Consider the following 20,238-nt stretch of genomic DNA (forward strand, 5'->3'; position numbering starts at 1 on the left):
TTTATACTAGCAATAGGAATTAGACACTCACCAAACAGATTAAGTGTTTGCGAACCTCTAATTACGTAAAGATTTACTTATACAAACAAGAAACAGTTTATCACGTGTCGATGATACAACGTATAGACATACTTACACAGGCAGCAAAAACTGTTTCGATGATACAACGTATAGACATACACAGGCAGCAAAAACTGTTTCGATGATACAACGCCTTGTCAAGTCAACAAGTTGGGTTAGTAACAAACAGAAATACGATTAAAATAATCAAATAATAATAACCACTGCCATTCTAAATGTTCTCTGCAAGTTAAGGCCCTTACTGGAGATCAAGAAGGACATATCAAGCTTTTTTAGGAGCGTATAGTTTATGAAAGAAAATATATGTAAGATATTAAGTTGATATCTTTTGTTGCATTATATCATTGAAGAGTTAGTACATTATAAAGATGGTATAAAAGATAAATGTTCTTCGTTACGCAAAACTTGAAGTTAAAGGTGCATTACAATTTACGAATACATCGTAGCATTGCGTTAGGTCAGTTGTGTAAGAATAAGTAATCATAATGCTAACTAGACCAGTCAAAATTGATTCCTACGTGTGTCTAGGAATACACTTGTATAGCTTGGTGTGTGTGTGTGTCTTTCTTACAACAAAGCCACACTGGGCTAACTGCTGAGTCCACTAAGGGGAATCAAACCTCTGATTTTTGCGATATAGCTTGGTGATCATGTTGTTAACTAGTGCTAGTTAAAATTGATTCCTACGTGTATCTATGAATATGCTTGTGTAGTTTTATAATCTTGATACTAACTAAACAAGTTTAAATCGATTTCCATGTGTGTTTCTTAATCCGCTTGTCACATAAAAGTTTTTTTTCCTACATGAGTTTATGTAGTAAAAGTTAACTTTCGAAGAGGTAACCATTGCTACCATCCATATACATGGACAGAGATTTGGACTTGCACGAGATAGTGAGATAGTTAGATTAAGAAGACGGAACTGGCGTGAAAGTTAATACTTGAAACCTCACTTTGTTTCTGATATCACTTTAGAAATTATACAAGAACAAAAAAGCCCCACAATTCGATTAAGGTGGGTGAAAGGTTTGTGAAATGAACACATTGTCATTTCAACGTTTCGAAAGCTGTACTACACATAAAGAAAACACAACACTATGAGTGATTTCAAATCCCAGTCTGCTGGAACTATATCTGTGAGAACCATATATATCTCTACAAGTGCCTCTTAGGGCCGGATCCTTCTGGAACAAGAGCAACTTCCTCTGCCGGACTTTTTAAAAATCCTCTTGGGTACTGTAAAGGTTTGACTCCGCGTGATAAGATCAATAAGCCGCCAGTCACTCTGACTGATTACTGTTGTAACAAATGGTGAACCACACTCAGCAGGAAATGAGAAACGCGTTAGGTAACGGCGAAGGGAAATTCGCTGGAAATACAACCAGTAAGGAATTTGTAACGTGTTTATTTCCGTGTACACGATATTTATTATGGGCTGTATTGTTATTTAGTGAAAGATTTATGCTATACAATGCGTAGTTTGGTAACTGCTCAAAGGACTGACGTGTCATTGCTGACGGTAAACCACGTGATACCGGGCCAGCGAAATTTCGCTCGGATGTCTGGGTTGTGTCTCAATCTTTTTTCTTAAGTGCCATTTATTTATGCAAAGTAGAGGGTTAAATACGACGAAAATATCTATTCATTTCTTTAATTATACATTGGAGTCAGTGGTCAAATTACCTGTTTACAATACGCAACACTTCGTGCTTCGTTACGTTAGGTATTTGCTGGATCACTTAGTTAAAGGAACTTGTTTAACTGCAAACGTGAGCAATTTGAAATGGATTAAAATGACAGCTGCGTATCATGTGATAAAGTATCGATAGTTTCTCGAACACCTTCCCAGAGGGAGTCCTATCCTGTGTCAGGAAGAATTTTTAAATAATCAGAAATAGCGAAATAAAGTAAATAGAGGGAAGTGTCTTATTGTGAAACATTCATAAAAAACTGATGTATAAAGTTGCTATACAATAATTATATCATTTAACTTAATGAAGAATCAGTTTAGAGTATATTTGATTAAATGACCTGTCACACCTCCATACAATTTAATTGTCCAAGTTTCTTCAGCTATGTCCATGATAATTTTAATTACATTTCACATCTTCAAACAAACCGCTTGAAATGTGCTCTGTGAACTTGTGCTCTAGAAAGCTTCACTCGTTTCAGCGATAACATAATATTACAGCTTAATCTTAAACCTTTTTCCAATTCGTTTTTTTTTTCTTTTAAATTCTTGTAAGGTTTTCTTTGTGCTTTACCATCATATGTCTCACATGTCTCGTGTTCTGTGTTTAATCTTGACACATACAGGCTACATATACATTTTTCAGATGATTTTAATTGATAGCATTTTCTTAACGACTTTAAGTTTATTAAAACACACGCGCCTTTTGGAATTTTCATTCTGTCCAACATAACGTTTGTTCGTTATATCAGTAATAAAACGGTAAACTGTGGACTCGTACAATTGTTTGAAATACATATCTAGAGATTCTTGGTATCGAATATTGTAATAAGTTAGCCAGCCATCGACACCAAACGTAGTTACTGATTCTGGGATGAGTACAATAAACATGAAAAACGCACACAAAAAAAAACGAAGGGAATTTTTGTGGAGTTCGAGTCGATATAAGATTGGAATACTAACTGGAACTGAGACCCGGCCTGGACAGGAGGTTAAAGCACTCGACTCGTAATCCGAGCGTCGCGGGTTCGAATCCACGTCACACCAAACATGTTGGCCCTTTAAGCCGTGGGGGCGTTATAATGTGACGGTCAATCCCACTATTGATTGGTAAAAGAGTAGACCTAGAGTAGGCGGTGAGTGGTGATGACTAGCTGCCTTTCCTCTAGTCTTACATTAGTAAATTAGAGACGGCTAGCGTAGATAGCCCTCGTGTAGCTTTGCGCAAAATTCAAAATCAAACAAAGGAAACTGGAACTGAAAGTTCCATAAATCTAGGTAGTTTTAAGTTTTGACAATTTAACTTTTCTGTTCCTTGAAATAAGAGTTTGAGGTCATTGGGGTGTTAGATATGACAATCGAGCTATTTCCTCTGTGATTCGTGTCACAAAACGGGAAGTTCTTTACAGAGAGCATGAAACATCCAGATGTGCATGACGCGATTCGACTTACACTTGGCTGTGTGGGTGGATGCACAACTTGCGTTCGAGGCTACTTTGTGACGCTAGCTCCGCCTTAATCGCCAGGAAAGCACCATGGGAAAAACTTCAAATGTTGGGTCAGAGGGGTGGTAAAAAAAAAGCAATGAGAAAGGGAACTTGAAGAAAACGACAAACATCTCACCTGCACGTGCGAAAGTTCTATCGTTTGTAGAGAGGCGCGTCAATAAGCAGTGCTAATTAGAGAGCTCTGTAAATATGACAACTCGTGATGGATGTGACATATACAGATAAAGGTATAGTTTTACCGCCTTTTAACCTTCTTTTATTTCGTTTATAAAATTAATTTCGAGGTCGGAATTAATTTAGTGATATAAGTTAAATAACCTCTTGGTAAGTTTTATTTTAAAACCAGTTTTATTTTATAACCAGTTTTATTTTTATTGCTTTGCTCCTTTACAGTATTCGTTATTATTGTCAGTTCTACAATGGACATACTATGTTATTCAGTTACAAATACTAAGTATTTTTCTTGAAGTATTAATTTAGAGTGTAATATCTTAATCAAAGAACAAGCTGTGAATTCGCAGTTAGAGTTTACGTCGCTGTGTTGACGTGTTTTAAAATCTATTTGGTGAATCTAATGATATTCAACTTTTGTTATTCACTTCACTAGAGTTTTTGTTATGTAACCACTTGTGTTTTTTATGGAAATAGTTCTTATTTATTTCATTTACATGGTCATCTCCTAACATTACTAAACGTACCCAAAGGTATAATAAAAAACCTATTATAATGGACTGATAGTTGTAAACTACACCCTTAAGTGCAATGATCGAATTAATAAAATGCGTATAATACTCCACGCATATAATGATCTAACATAAATGTGAAACATATCCATAAATGTAATAGTCCCCGTTATATCATTTAAGTGCATTAAATCGTTTGTATTGAACGTACAGAATATTTTGCGACATTTATTATAAGATATCCAAAATAGTAGCCCCTTCCAATGGCACAGCGGAATATCTGCGGATTTACAACGCTGTCATCCAGGTTCCGATACTCGTGGTGGGCAGAGCACAAATAGCCCATTGCGTAGCTTTGTGCTTAACTTCAAACAAACAAATCAGAACATTAATTACTTCTTAAAAAATTAAAATTACCAAATTTCCAGAAATTTGATTTCAGTTTCCATACCACATGTTTGGATTAAGTGTAGAACACTATTTTTGTTTTCGTTTCGTTTTTTTCGGAGAATGTTAGAATATATTTCTAGCATTTCCCATCGCTATATATATATATATATATATATGTATATCTTAATACTTCAAATCATGAGCTGTGTTACTAAGCTTTTATTCCATGCTGTATTTAACTGTCAAAGTTGATGTTATCTTCGTTCGTTACATTTTCGCAATTGGAAATGAAGTGTTAGCGCGATTAGCTTCTGGTTAGGAGCTGGTTTTCTTAGTTTAATTGTAAGACATTATAAGTTGGGATTCTTTCCGCAAAGGGAAGATGACCCAGAATAAACTGAGGCTAGGCACACTCTACTACTAAAACCTACAATACCAGTAATGTTATCAATAACTGTCAAAGCTAAAATATCTCACTATTAAACTAAGAAATCCATCTCTTAAAAGACGAGTCCAGCGCCACTTTACCTTCAATCTCAAAATATTAATAAATATCAGAACTGAAAATGATGGTGTAGTTAACGTTTAAAATTCAAATAGTAAAATACAAAAAAATATTGAATAAACTGTTGGTAGTTCATAGTTGAAAGCAGTTGAAAAATATAATGAATTGTCATTCGTATTTTAATTAAAGTTGTAGTTTTAGAAGCCACGTCTCGAAGCTGTGATGTTTTAAGTACTTCAATATATAAGAAACATCTTACTATTTAAACCGTAAAAATATGCCACTGTACTACTGGTCTACTTTCTGTATAACGAAAGTTAGCTCATTAGGTGGACGGAATTGAAATAAGACACGTGCCTACATTAGTTTTCAAGCTATCATAAATATATATATAATCACACACACACATGTATGGATAAATAAATATAAAAAAAAAACGTACTGACTTTGATCTTGCACAGACCGTACCTTGTGCTTACGTATTTCGTTCTACATTAGTATTCTTGGACTTATTTTACTTGGAAAATACACCAAAGTGCTACTTTAAGTTCTCTCGATGTTAACGTTTCGAACTCAACTCACAATTTTAACCAAAATTTTAAGTCAAAGAAAATATAGCCATCTTCCATAACTTCAGTGTTCAGATATGTTGATTAATACGAATCAGCTATGTTATATTAACCAAATAGATAATATATCAGTCGGTCTGTATATATTTATTAAAATCAGGTTCTGTGTGAAACTCTTTTCACTTGTAGGCCCACGTGCTTTAGTATCCATGATACCAGCTTTAACACTAATAATCTTTCATTGGATGCATGAGTTACATGGAAGGTTGAAGTACATTTTGGGATCAGCTCTTGCAAGTTCCCAGAACTGCTTTTGTTCTGTTGCCACACTTAAAAAACAGAGTCACTTCCTGTTAAACAGCCGTGTTTTAAAGATCGATACATAACAAATATTTAAATATTAGATAACACATAACAAAACAAGAAGAGTAGAAAGAACCGAAACTCAAACAAACTCGCCAATAGAAAACGCAGTATTGTTTTATTGTAGTCTCTCTTTCATTTGAATATTTTGCTGATCTGATAAACACGTAGAGCTCTGGTTAATTATACACGGACAGTAAAGCCGAAGTGAAATATGAAACTTGTGATTGTGAATGAGGTTGGGTGTAAAATCCAAGATTGTCACTGTCATGACAACATCAGTTCTAGTTATTTCATTTATACGGCCATCCCAGTGGCATAGCAGTATGTTTGTGGAGTTACAACGCAAGAAATCAAGTTTTGATACCCGTGGTGGGCAAAGCACAGATAGCAAATTGTGTAGCTTTGTGCTTAACTTAAAAGCAACAACCAAATAATTTAAACAGTTTTCCTGATGGAACACTGGTAAATTTTGCTGGCGTGCAACGTTAAAATTTTGGGTTTGATTTTCGTGATATTTTCAGCAAATAGAACAATGTCAAGATTGCTTTGAAACAACAACAAAAATAAAAGAAACAGGAAAACGATGTTTGAAGATTCCACAAATATTTTATATACAAACGAGTAAGAAGAATTTGGATCTACCGCAATGTGAAAGTTATTACAACAACAATCTAGACAAATATTTCATGGAGGCTTTAGGATCTTATTCGGAGAATTTGGGGCATTTTATTCGATCCATTTCACATACTTTTATCGACTTCTGTTATTTTTACAGTTATCCAAGAAGTTAAACGAACAATAATTGACACAAAAAGACAATCTGAAAACATATTGATGATAATGGTCCCTGATTTGAACGATCTTTTAGATATGTTTTATGCTACATATATCTCAAAACCTCATGAAAAGAAACTGTAATATTACCAAACAATAATATAAAATATATATCAAAATAATTTAAATGAAGTAATCAATGAAAGTTTAAAGTTTAAGGCACATATAATACAAAATGTTTTACTTCATCTTGACAACAAATTATTATGAGTAAAAGTATTAAAAACAACAACCTAGAACTTTGATACACATTTTATTGAAGAAATGTCAACGTGAAATGAGGTGGTAAACTACGACAACTAGTGTGGGGTTTTTTAACCTTTACAAAATGTCATAATTGTGATGTCATTACTTGTAATACCTATTTAAAAGTGATTAAAGTGATGATCATGAATGTTTAGATAAGTTGTGTTAATATTCCCTTGCCTCTGGTCGACATGGCCACGTGGTTCAGGCGCTCGATTCGTAATCTGAGGGTCGCGGTTTCGAATCCCTGTCACACCAAACATGCTTGCCCTTTCAGCCTTGGGGGCATTATAATGTGACGGTCAATCCCACTATTCGTTAGCACAAAAGTAGCCCAAAAATTGGTGGTGGGTGGTGATGACTAGTTGCCTTTCTTCTAGTCTTACACTGCTAATTAGGGACGGCTAGCGCAGATAACCCTCGTATAACTTTCCGTAAAAGTCAAAACAAATCAAACTTTTGTCTCTATACAAGTATTTATTTACTTACTGTTAATTGTTATTTTGACTTTATGTCAACTAAAATATTCAGACTTCTTTAAGTAATAACACCTTACTAACATTGTATATCATTTGAAAATCATACATTATCCAAATACTGTAAAACTGCATATCTGATAAAAACGATAAAGTATTAAGTTATTAGTAATGTTTTATAGCTGAGCTTATAGGTTATTTACTAATTTTGTTAACAATTGTATCAGACCACTAAATCTAGTATGTTGTATTGTATAATAAATGGTCAAAATATAAAGACAAATTTGAGCTGTATGCTAAGTTTAGTATGCTATGTTGGATAGCATAAATAAATGGTCAAAATATAAAGATAAACTACAGCTGTATGCTAAATCTAATATGATGTGTTGTATAATAAATGGTCAATATATAAAGAGAAACTTCAGCCGTATGCTAAATCTGGTATGATGTGTTGTATAGTAAATGGTCAAAAATATAAAGTGAAACTACAGCTGTATGCTAAATCTAGTATGTTGTGTTGTATAATAAATGGCCAAAATATAAAGATAAACTACAGCCGTATGCTAAACTTACTATGATGAAAGAATCGTCAAGACGAATACATATCTGACAAGCATTTCCAAAATAAATGTTTTCTTTGAAATTGAAGTTGATAATTTCGACACTTAATAAGATTACATCTGTAATCCTTGTGATTTTTCAGTAAAAATACGTTTGTTCCATTTATAAATGGAATTACGAATTGAATAGGTCTAAATATACGAATATTATAGTTTAACGTGTGAAGAGATTTAAGTAATAGTGGACTTAAAAATTGTTTTCACGGTTTCGAGAAAAAAAGTCCTTAAATTATTAGTGTCTAATTATCTTTATCTTCCCACAATAGTCATCGTTAGATAATAACCACACATAATACGGACTTTAACGTTTGTACGACCATAAAAGGGTTAAGAATAGTATTTCACTGACTGTCAAGTCAATTCGTACATGTGCAACCAGATGTTGTAAACGGTACAGTCGAAGAGCCAAACTGTAGATAACCTATAAAATCAAATATAGAAAAACTAAATACTAAACAATAAATAATATACAACCTTTCAATACACTTAATGAAGGTGAATTGTTTAAACTGTAGTATAGTAACATTATACTAAGATAAACCTTTGGCACTGACTAAATGAGCTTGAAATGAAACAGTTATTTCTTGAAAAATAGTTCCATCTGTTCTATATTGATATTATTGTCTAAATACATGGAGTAGTTCTTGAGTAAATATTTGAGTAGTAACAGAGAAGATAACGTATGATCAGACCAACATGTACCAGTTGTTATTCTGGTCTGCTTAAGCTATTTTGAACATTTGTTCGTCAAACAACACATACACACCTGTTTTGTATAAAAGTGTGTTTTCGATATAATATTTTTAGAATCAGATCGACGTTTTGTTCAGACAATTTCTCTGTACTTGGTATAGAGTCATGCCTTGTCACTTGCCAGAAGTTACAGGGCATGAAACTGTTTTGATTGTTCAGAAACAGTATGAAGGAAACAGACATTTCCAAAACAATAGATACCTCAAATGCACTTTATCCATAATTCTGAAGCGTCATCGAATTATAGGAAACATTGTTCCAGAAGAGCCAACTGGTAAGTGTCGAAAAAATACTGCCAGAAATGTGTTTTTATCAGGTCATCAGGTCAAGGTTTAAAGTCTTGCAACATTTTGCTACAGGAATGGCATGAGAAAGTTCAATCCAGGGTGTCCAGAAAAACAGTAAATAAGATACTGACCAAACAAGGTCATTTTGCAAGAAAGGACATCTTCAAACTAAATTCATTGCCGTCACTGTGTTACTTGTACAAGACAGCATGCCACCTTACAGTTAGGGCACTGGTGACACGTCATCTTTTCATTATTGTCCTATTGTTAAAGCTAAAGGTAGGATTCGTGTTTGTCGTTTGCCCGTAGAACAGATGAAGGAAGGCTGGCTTTCCTGCAGGGAACACTCAGGAGATGGTGAAGTACATGTTTTGGCAGCCATTTGTCATAATGGAAAAAACATTCTACCTATAGGCATCACATTGGAAGGGATATATCTGTGATAAGCTAATACAAGGTTTGACAATAACTTGTATTTCAAGATAAAAATGTAGATAAACTCTAAAACCAAATATGGAAAAATAAACACCAGAAATAAAAAATATATAACCTTTCAATACACTTAACGAAGGTAAACTGATTTATTTAAACTGTAGTAACATAACGTTATATTACGAAAAATCTTCGGCACTGACTGAATTAGCTTAGAAATAACAGTTATTTCTTGAAAATACTTTCATTGATAATATTGTCTAAATCTATGGCGTAGTTATTGTACTCGCATTGTACATGATTGTCTCGATCAGGAGAACGTTATGGGATTGCCATGGCCAGCAAAGTCTGAAGATTATAATTTCATTGTAAACTATTGGGCAAAACTGAAACAGAAAATTGCTAACCACAGCTCTAAATCAGCTTCTGTAGCTGAGCTGCAGCGCCTTCTAGTGACAAATTGGGATGAAATCAGGGTGGTTGCATCAATAACCTTATCCCAACGGCCATGTCATCTTGCAGAGGTTATTATAAAATGAGGAGGACCAACTTCTTACTGAATGTTCAATGCGAACTGATATAAGGCTACAGACACTATTTATAATAATTTGATGTTATATTTTGTTATTATATACGTTTTGGTAAGGTTTCATCGTGATAGTTGAAATGCTAAATTAAGCATCTTTCTTCATATGTCTGATAAAATTGGTTTTTTTAATAAATCGTTCATGATTCTATAGAACCATTCTTATTATACAAATTACACATGTAGATGTTTGATATAACACGTATTTTTTAGTTTGACAACGCTAAGTTTATTGGTATACCATCTTAATAAAAATGACTTTCTCTATTGCAAAATATGAAAGCATCTTTGGCTAAAACGATGTATCAGAGTTGACTACTTATAGAAAAATGATGAAATGTTAAAGTGAACTTATAAGTTTCCGTTGAATGCTATCTTTATGTAAAATGTTAAGTAACATAAGGCTATATATTTAGTATCTTGCATAATTTCATTCTAAAAACAGAAAATTTACCAAGCATTAACGACCATATCAAAGAAGAAAAGAATTGAAAATTGTCGACTTATTCAAACAGAATCATGCGAAACAACTGATGATATGGTTATTTTATCTCGATACAAATGTGTTCATACCACAATAATAATATTATATAAACACTTTTGTAACCATTAAGATTCTAATTAGCCATCCTAGTCCTATGTTTGTAAAGACAAACTAGCACTTATTAATCATGAGAATCCAAGCTAACCATCCTAACTCTGTTTGTTGTAAATAGACTTTCATTAATCAAATGAATATTTTGGTTAACACTTATACCCTAAGTACCAATTCTAGTCCAACATCTCACAAATAAACACTTTGGTTAATCACTGGGACCACAGATACCTATTATAAACCCATGTCTCGTACGTAAACACTTTGGTTAATCACTAGGACAACAGGTACCTATTATATACCCATGTCTCGTAAATAAACATTTTGGTAAATATTTATACTTTAAGTACCAGTTCTTGTTCAACGTCTCGTAAATGAACACTTTGGTTAATTAGTAGGACCATAGATACCCATTATAAACCCATGTCGTAAGTAAACACTTTGACTAATCACTGGGACCCTAAGAAACAAAATGTTCTACTTGGAAACACTTCTTTGTACTTTTTCTAGAGAAACTTGACCTTGTAAGTTTGTGGTCGAGATTCTTTCAGTCTCTTAAATATATATAATGTTTTAATTAACTTTGTTTTGTTTCATTTTAAATCGGTTTCTGTAAACTACATTGCTCCACTTCACAAAAACTGAAATAACTCTAAAAATGTGTTTGATACATTATTTACACATTACAATGTGCAAGCAACACTTACAAATGTGAAAACAAACAATTCACATTTATTACAGTATCTACCTACGAAACTTTCATAACAATATGGTAGGAAGACATGTTAAATTTCCAAGAACAAAATAATATAATGTAAGGTTTCCATGCATCTAAACTGGAGTCGCGGAATGTGTAGTGGAAACGAACAAAAAACGATTTGAGAAATCCAGTGGTTTCTCGTCACAAATTGAAGACTTTGGAATTAAGTGAAATAAATTGACGAAAATGACGTCTTTGTAATCAAGCAGTCTACGTCACACGTACAATATTCGACTTGTAGATAGTTTTATATTACGATGATACAATAGTTACAATCCGATAGTTTTCTATACACTTCTGAATTGTCTTACAAACGTTTGAATCCGACATTTTCACAAAATTTAAGGTTGTTGTTCGTAATCGTTTATTATTCCATAAGAAATAGATATAAGATGTAGAGATAATAAATATCTGAAACTTCAGCCTGTGTGTAACGCTATAAAACTATTTTATAGTTCGGAGAAACACACTATGTATTAGAAACGCGTTCAATAATTCTTAAGGGTGGTCGCATGAAAAACATGAAGACAACGTTTATGTTTGAAATATTTCTGACTGCAATTTCGTAACTAAACTTCGTAGAATATCTCTTAACTTTGAAATTGGTCAAACTTGCTTCTGAAAAGTGCCCAGCAAGGATATGTGGCTAGGGCACTCGGCTTGTAATTTGAGGGATACGAGTTTGAATCCCGTTACACTAAACATGCTCGCTCTATCAGCTGTGAGAGTGTTAGAATGTGACGCTCAATTCCACTATTTGTTGATAAAAGGGTATCCCAAGAGTTGGCGGTGGGTTGTGATGACTAGCTGCCTCCTCTCCAATCTTACAGTGCTAAATTAGGGACGGTTAGCATAGATAGCCCTCGTGTAGCTTTGCGCGAAATTCGAAACAAACCGTTTGAAAAGTAACTTTTGTATAAAGTTTTCTTCAGATATGATTTCCAGTATGAAAGATTGCTTCTTGAATATCGCATTAAACTTAATTTGTAGACCAATATTTTTTAATAGCGTATTAAGTATTGTTTTATTGTTGCAGAAGATGAATACAGTCAGTGATGGGTTTTATGCTTCCTAAAAAATAAATTTTAGTGGGAAGGGCGTCCGCATTGTGGAATGGTTATCAGTACTATTGGAAGGATATCAGTGCTATAAGAAAGGTGTCAGCAGTGTGAAAAGGTATTAGCATTAAGAGAAAGGTACAGTTACTACGGGAAGGATGTCAATACTTTGCAAAGGTTATCGGTACTATGGGAAGGGTATTGGTATTGCGGGAAGAGTATCAGCACAATGAAAACGGTGTTAGTTCTGTTAGAAAGGTACAAGTACTACTGGAGGGGTATAAACACTATGGAAAGGGTACAAGCACTACTGGAGGAGGATCGGCACTGTGGAAAGAGTATTAGTATTGTTGGAAGGGTACACGCACTAGTGGAGGGTTATCAGCATTACGGGAACGGTATTAGTATTGTTGGAAGGGAACTGGAGGGGTATTAGTATTGTGGGAAGGGGATCAGCACTGTGGAAAGAGTATTAGTATTGTGGGAAGGGTACACGCACTAGTGGAGGGTTATCAGCATTACGGGAAGGGTATTAGTATTGTGGGAAGGGTACACGCACTACTGGAAGGGTATTAGCACTATGGAAAGGATACAAGAACTATGAAAGGGGTATCAACACTATGGAAAGGGTATTAGTATTGTGAGAAAGGTACAAGCACTACGAGAGGGGTATCAACTCTCAAATAGCTTTGAGCAAAATTCAAAACAAACCAATCGAAGTTCTTCACAAAACAACCCTATTCCAATGTTAGTTTTTTTAGCGACGAACTTTTTCAACGAAAGCAATTTAACTATAAATTTTCTTACGCTTCATTTTTCATGCCCATTGATATATTCCTTCCCAAGAGAGACATAATGCTCTATATAACACATTTTGCAAACACCCGCTTCCCAGGAGATATGTCATTATTCATATAACACTTTTTTAACAACTATATTGCAGTTTTTAAACCTTCTTATTTTCCACACGTGCTTTCCACGCGCACTTCGCTTTTCCAGTGTAATTTTCAGTACATGACCATTTTACTCGAAACAGATGATGTTTAAAAATAACTATAATTCAGATGTTTTCAATCACTTCTGCTACTAGATTTGACATATAATGGAAAAGTAACAAAATCGTATTGAAACTCTGTATGATTATATCAACAGTTCATTTTTTAGCATTGAAATTAAGATTTTATAAATCGAATTTCTTGTTAAATTAAGAGGTTATAAATTGTATATATTGTTAACTCAAGAGGTTATAGGTTGGAAATTTTGTTAAATTAAGATGTTATAGACAGAATATATCATTAAACTAAGAGGTTTTCGTTTGTTTGTTTTGTTTGTTTTGGAATTTCGCACAAAGCTATTCGAGAGCTATCAGAGGTTTTAGACGAGAAATATTGTTAAACTAAGAAATTGTAGGCTGATGGCATTTTAAATTAATATAAATGGAAAATATTCTTACATTATGAGGTTATAGGCTGAAAACTTTATTAAGACGTCATAGGGTTCAGCGTGACCAACTGGTTAGGGCGCTCGACTCGTAATCTGAGGGTCGCGAGTTCGAATCTTCGTTACCCCAAACAAGCTCCTCCTTTCAGCCATAGGGGTAATATAATGTGATGACCAATCACACTATTTGTTGGTAAAAGGGTAGTTCAAGAGTTGGCGGTGGGTTGTAATGACTAGCTGCCTTCCTTTTAGTCTTACACTGCTAAATTACGAACGGCTAGCGCAGATAACTTTCACGTACCTATGCATGAAATTCAAAAGAAGCAAATAGATGTTACAGGTCAGAACTACTGTCGAATTAAAAAGTTAGAGATTATAAATATCTTCGTTAAAATATCTGAACCAAAAACTCGTCTCACATTTCAAAATATCTAATACCTTTTGTGCTTTTGTAATTTAAAAAACACATTTTTATATCACATGATTAACAAAATTAAAGCTTGCATTTTTAGAAATATTCTAAAAATACACTAGGCAGTACAAAATAACAAGAGAAGCACAAAACAAATAAATATAGGCTGTTGTTACTCGCCAGAGGGAAAATGTATACATATACAAGTTAAAGAATATGTAGTATTGATGCAACTTTATTATTAATCTGGATTATTCACAATAGAAGCTGTTGAAGGTAAAACTGACTTATCTGTTAAAAGTACACATAATTGTGAAATACACTCAAAATGTGACAAGTCTACATGAAGAGAAGATTATGAGATTAACGAATCTCCGGCATGGTTAGACGAAGTTAACTGAACTTCTATGTTGAAGGTTTAAAAGGATTCATGAAACTCCGACATGGTTAGACGAAGTTAACGGAACTTCTATGTTGAAGGTTTAAAAGGAAACTTATTGGATAGTTTCAACAGATTAGACTACAGTAATTAAAGTTTAATTCACACATATAATCCCAATAATGTCTAGTGATGATAACTTTGGTGAGACAGCTGTTCTTGAATTGGTCTGTTTATAATGTAGACATTACGTAATGTGTCTATTTTATATTCTAGTAATAAGAATTTAGTTACAAAGTCCCTTTATAACTGGTCTGTTTATACAGTAGACATTATGTAAGGCGTCTCTTGAATATTCTAGTAATAAGAACCTTGGCGACACAGGCCTTTTATAACTGGTATGTTTATAGAATAGACATTACGTAATGTGTGTCTTTTGATAATTTGATTAGTCACGTAGCACATGAGATAATTAAACTTCAAAATGTCCGATGAAAGAAAAATGTTGATAAATGGAGTATCATATATTGTAATTAAAACTTAGTCAACAGTTTTCTATACAGAGTATTAACTTAGAAAAAGACATCTTTTATCTACCCAACATTAAACTTCTAGAGAACGTTATATTGCAAGATTAATGTTTTTGAAGCTTTATTGGTTAGGAAACAATATAGATGATCTGTGTAAAAATCTTTCTATAGTTGTGCAACGTTTAATAGCGCATTACAATAATTATCTATATATACATTTGCTGAAATAGTTTCACAACGGATTGCAGTGAAAAAACATATTCATAGGGCTTTTAAGCTGAACTAAGCAGTCGAGATACAAAATGGCCGAATCACTTATTCTAAATTTTGTGTGATTCTTCAAAGTATTAAAAGAAAAGAAAAAACGTATTAGAGGTATGACGTAGACTGTTGTGATACGAGATTTCTAGTCTAACTTATGTCATTTCGGAAAATTATTGATTTTATTGGTTAAGCTCATGTTGCCGAAGATATATCGGCATGTCTTTGAAGACATATCATACTGTTGAAGTTCCAATGTTTTGTTGTTCAAAATATGCCACCATGTCGTTGAAACTATACCCCATGTCATTCAAGATGCATTATTATATTGTTGAAAATATGTCATTTAGGTGTTGAAGCTATATTATTATGTTGTTGAAAATACACCATCACGTTCTTAAAAATATACCATTATCAAGCTGTCGACCGAAGAAGCAAATACAGGCAGTCTTGATAAATCTTGAAATATAACCTAGATTATTTCTTTATGTATTACACGTACGTGAATGTATTTACACAGTAAAGGATGGACTCAGTTTTAGGATTTAATTAATCAAACCAGAGACTGTTTAAACAATCAATAACGATAACCGCGCAAACTTCTGCGCAATAGCAACCCATCATTATATAAGAAATTACTTCTGTTTGATTTGTATTAATCGATATGATAGTTTCTTTGGTCGTGTTTAGTTCGAAATATGAGGTAATATTATTACTATTATCATGGGCTCACCAGTTAATTTTATTAGCGCACAGCATCGAGATGATATGTAATATAGTAAATAAACATTAATTGATTTTAACCAAAAAACACCACTTTGCCATTAAATATATAACATTTAGCACAGTCTATCGAATTTTTCTATCAGTTAATTTTCTTTGTGATAAAACAGTTGTTGACATTTGAGATTCTAAGTACGTCAGGGTTATATTTAAACCCCCTTGACAGTTGTTAATGTGAATATCATGAATTTTATCACTTGAAGCAAACATTGTGAGAAAGGTATATTACTAATATTCTTCAAATATATGAAAACTTGCTAGTATCCATTTTTACTTCAAGGCTTTAGGGGGGTTTATAATCACGTCTGCACAGCTTTAGGTGTATCCAGTCACGTTTCTTAACCCCCTGGTGACATTTTCACAGTAATTGCTTTGGTTGACAAAAACGCCGTTTAAAATAATAGATATTTACCTTTTTTGCATGTTATTTGAAAACTCTCGTATATTTACTATATACAGTTTTCTGCGGAGTAAAGTTCATCTACCTAAACTGACATAAGTCATACAGTTAAGAATACGGCAACACTATTTTTTTTTAAATCAGAAATAAAGACGTTTTAAAAGTTATAAACTCTCGTTATCCTTAAAACTACTCAAACAGTTTTGATGCAAGCATTCACTTTGCATAATTTTTTTTAGTTTTAATAGCACGTATATGCAAAACGGTCAGGTCAGAGACCAAAGGATACAGATGTTGCTTCTCCTGATTCTAAACTACGCAGAATTCCTAATTTTTGAAGTGAATGATGGGATGACGGACCAATTTTTTAATGTGCACACAGCTAAATTTGAGGAGCATGTTCAGTGACTTCTCTTCTCCAATCTTGACCTCATGGAACCAGAGTTTAATTAACCCACGATTTTTATAATTTTGTTACATATTCGTTAAAAGATCTCGATTATTCATTTTTTTGAAGAGCTCGTGAAAAAACCTTTTTATAACAGCTCTTAACATAATCTGAGGGTCGCGGGTTCGAATCCCGGTAGCACCAAACATGCTTACCTTCCCAGCCGTGGTGGTGTTATAATGTTACGGTCAATCCCACTATTCGTTGGTAAAAGAGTAGCCCAAGAGTTGGCGGTGGATGGTGATGACTAGCTGCCCTTCCTCTAGTCTTACACTGCTAAATTAGGAACGGCTAGCGCAGATAGCCTTCGAGTATCTTTGCTGAAAGGGTAAGCATGTTTGGTGCGACTGGGATTTGAACCCGCTACCTTCGGATTTCGAGTCGAACTCCTTAACCCACCTGTCCATGCCGGGCCTCTTACCAACTCTCCTATGAAAAAGTCACAACGCTGCTGTATCTGACATTATATTATGCATGTAATAAAATGTGTACGTTAACACGAAAAGTTGTTCAAAGGTATTGACATAGTAGCCGATCGGCGTAGGTGTTGAAACTGAGAGCGAATGAAATTTTATTTTAAAATGATAGATTAAAGCCAAAGTTCTAATGCTGAAATGCACACTTAGAAAAAGAAGTGGGAAATTTCTTTCAACATTGTTCTAGCGTAGGAGATAATATTCAGTTCTGTTTTAAAAACTGATTTATTGGTGACTAGAAACTTGAGTCGAGAGATCTGTTTTTGTATTTATAGTTTCTAGAAGCAAAAATAAACAAGTTTATTTTCCAAACGCTAGAAAGAAAATCAATAACAAAGACACAAATTAGATGGAATCCACGAGCTTCTGAACTAATGGTATATTCACCGATACGCTAGATTCCTGCCTTTGGATGCTTGAATTGAACTTTGTTTCTAAGACACCATGACGTCGTACGATCCTTCAAAATTGATCTATAGCTGAGCTACACAGACCAAACTCGTTATGAGTTTCTACACAACCTTTATTCTCTAGAGAATAATAAATAATTAAAGTTAGCGAAAGGATTCTCTTGAATTCCTGTTTTTCTCGCACTACTACAGAGATGGTTTCGAATGTTCCTCCCTTCCCCATTAACAATGACATTATCAAAGTTCTTTGTTTTCCCTTACGATAATAATTCAACTCTACGTTTCCAGGGAATAATTTATAAACACTGCCAGTAGTTCTTCCCACTTATCCATGTTTTACGTGTGATAATCTCTTGCTAAATTTTATTTGTGAGAATCCAGCAAAGGTTTGTTTGTTTGTTTTTTAAATTTCTCGCAGACCTACACGAGGGCCATCTGCGTTAGGTTTCCTAATTTAGCAATGTAAGACTAAATGGAAGACAGATAGTCATCACCACCTACTGCCATCTCTCGGGCTACTCTTTTACCAACGAATAGTGGGATTTACCATCACATTATATATAATGCCCACGCGACTGAAAGGAGAAGCATGTTTGGTGTGACAGGGATTCAAGCCCGAGACCTTCAGATTGCGAGTCGAGCGCTCTAACCTTCTGGTCATACTGGTCCACCAGCAAAGGTGTTTGGCAATAAATGGCTCCAACAGTAACAACTAGGGGGAGGGATACATCCTCACTCAATAATAATGATATAAATGAGGAGTAGGCCCACTATTACTACATAAATTACCAATAGTGAACCCAACAAAAAAGACAGGACCAATTTACAATAATAATTGTTCGCATTTATTAAGTTTGGTTTAAATTTCGCGTAAAGCTACACGAGAACTATCTGCGCTTGACGTCTCTAAGTTTGCACTGTAAGACTAAAGGGAAGGCAGCTAGTCATCATCACCCCGTGCCAACTCTTGGACTACACTTTTACCAACGAATAGTGGGATTGACCGTCACATTATAAGACAGCTAGTCATCATCACCCACTGCCAACTCTTGGGCTACTCTTTTACCAACGAATAGTGGAATTGACCGTCACATTATAAAGCCTCCACGGTTGAAAGGGCGAGCATATTTGGTGTGGTGGGGATTCGAACCCTCGACCCTCGGATTACGAGTCGAGTGCCTTAACCACCTGGCCATGCCGGGCCAATCATTTATTAAATCACAATAAGAATAGTTTTACGGTGATATTATTTACACAGTTATTTATCTAAGAATATTTACATGAATATTAATTTAACAATATTTACACAATTATTAATCTAAGAATATTTATACAATTATTTCCCTCTAGTCTTACACTGCTAAATTAGGGACGGCTAGCACAGATAGCCCTCGAGTAGCTTTGTGCGAAATTCCAAAACAAACAAACAAACAAACCGTCACCCACAATTCCACCTTTTCTTAAAGCTCGAGCGTGATGACTTTTGGTAGTCAGTTCAGTCTCTGCCGAAGGTACTAACTTCACATTACCATTAACGACATTTATATATCATCATAGAACACTAGAATCTTCCGCACGTGAGTGCCATCACATCCTCTCTGGAAAGTTCTATTCTAGCAAGTTCGCTGAGCTCCAATCTGCATTCCAGGAAGTTTCAGTACTTTATAGATTTCCAGAATATTCAATAAGCTTCAGTAATTAAGGAATATTCAGTGATAATCAGTGATATTAATTATGGTAAGAATTCTGACCAGGTATTAAGTTCGATATTAAGATTCACGTTTAATCGTTAGAGAATTATTATTTACTATTAGGACTATTACTTAACACCCACCCTCACTTAACGGTAAGGATATAAATGGGAGAATGGGCCAATTGTTTTTCAACTCTAAATGTATAAATAGGGGATTGGGACCACCTTTTCTCAACGGTAAGGATATAAATGGGAGAATGGGCCAATTGTTTTTCAACTCTAAATGTATAAATAGGGGATTGGGACCACCTTTTCTCAACGGTAAGGATATAAATGGGAGAATGGGCCAATTGTTTTTCAACTCTAAATGTATAAATAGGGGATTGGGACCACCTTTTCTCAACAGTAATGATATAAATGGGAGTGGGCCTACATTTCCTTCCACTATTTTGAGAAGTGGCACACGAATTTCTCGTTCGATACAAAAATACCCGTGCTTAAGTTGAATCCATAAGGTCCCTACAACAACAGACAGACAGATAGACAAACGTACTCTACGTAATATAG

General features: G+C 34.2%; 1 protein-coding gene across 2 annotated transcripts in view; it reads left to right on the top strand.

Moving 5' to 3' along the window:
• The first annotated feature begins 3,313 nt into the window (after positions 1–3,313).
• The window catches only part of LOC143257511 (growth hormone secretagogue receptor type 1-like), a 106,231-nt gene continuing 89,306 nt past the window's right edge, over positions 3,314–20,238 (top strand). The window contains exon 1 of one of the 2 annotated variants that reach the window (XM_076516281.1): positions 3,314–3,506. The gene's annotated coding sequence lies outside the window, so the exon portion shown is untranslated. The remainder of the gene's footprint in view (positions 3,507–20,238) is intronic. The other variant, XM_076516282.1, reaches the window with a different exon arrangement.

The sequence above is a fragment of the Tachypleus tridentatus genome, chromosome 7 (assembly GCF_004210375.1).
Source record: "Tachypleus tridentatus isolate NWPU-2018 chromosome 7, ASM421037v1, whole genome shotgun sequence".
NCBI classification, from domain to species: Eukaryota; Metazoa; Arthropoda; class Merostomata; order Xiphosura; family Limulidae; genus Tachypleus; species Tachypleus tridentatus.